Source organism: Myotis davidii, unplaced genomic scaffold (genome assembly GCF_000327345.1).
Source record: "Myotis davidii unplaced genomic scaffold, ASM32734v1 scaffold162, whole genome shotgun sequence".
In the NCBI taxonomy this organism is placed as follows: Eukaryota; Metazoa; Chordata; class Mammalia; order Chiroptera; family Vespertilionidae; genus Myotis; species Myotis davidii.
The window spans coordinates 285,927-286,778 of record NW_006300036.1 but is presented as its reverse complement, the minus strand read 5'-3'; positions in this window follow the sequence as shown (position 1 = coordinate 286,778).

The following is an 852-nucleotide window of genomic DNA, read 5'->3' as shown; positions in this document are numbered from 1 at the left end:
CCTAGAACTTAGGTACATGCCCTTGGTCAGAATTGAACTCAGACCCTGCCATCGGCAAGCCAAGGCATTATCTACTGAGCCAAACTGGCTAGGGCAGGATATGACATTTCTTAGCCCTCCATCAGTGGACCTTTGTTTTTTTCGCCAGGAGTGTGGTGAAAAACCCTAAATCACCTTTTTGGATTCTTATTACCCAAGTTACTAAGAATATTACCAGTAGCATACAGGGAGCTTAACAAATGAGCGTTTAGAAAAGGTGTTTCCTCTATAGTTCACACCAATTGCTGGCTTGCCACCCCCCCCCCTCCCCAGGTCTGACACCTCTCGCTGAGGAGTCAGGCCTGGGCAGGGGACTCCCATCACTCTCCAATTGCCAGATTGGCCCCTTTCCCAGGCCTGATGCTTGGGCCAGAGGCATCAGGCCTGGGCAGGGGACCCCCAGACCCCTCTGATTGCCAGCTCCACTCCCCGCCCAGGCCTGATGCCTCTGGCCCAGGCTTCAGGCCTGGGTAGAGGACCCCCATATACCCCCGATCATTGGCTCTGCCCCCCATCCAGGCCTGATGCCTCTGGCCCAAGCGTCAGGCCTGGGCAAGGCACCCCCAGACCCTTCCGATTGCCGGATCTACCCTCCTCCCAGGCCTGATACCTCTGCCAGAAACGTCCACCCCCATCACCCTCCAATCACCGGATTAGCCCCTTACCCAGGCCTGACGCATCGGCCAGAAGTGTTAGGCCAGGGCAGGGGACTCCCATTACCCTCCAATCACAGGCTTCTGGGTGGCTTCTGGGGCTTCTGGGGCCGGCCTGTGGCCTGAAATGGCAGCTCGCACTTGTGGCTGAGCTGTCTTT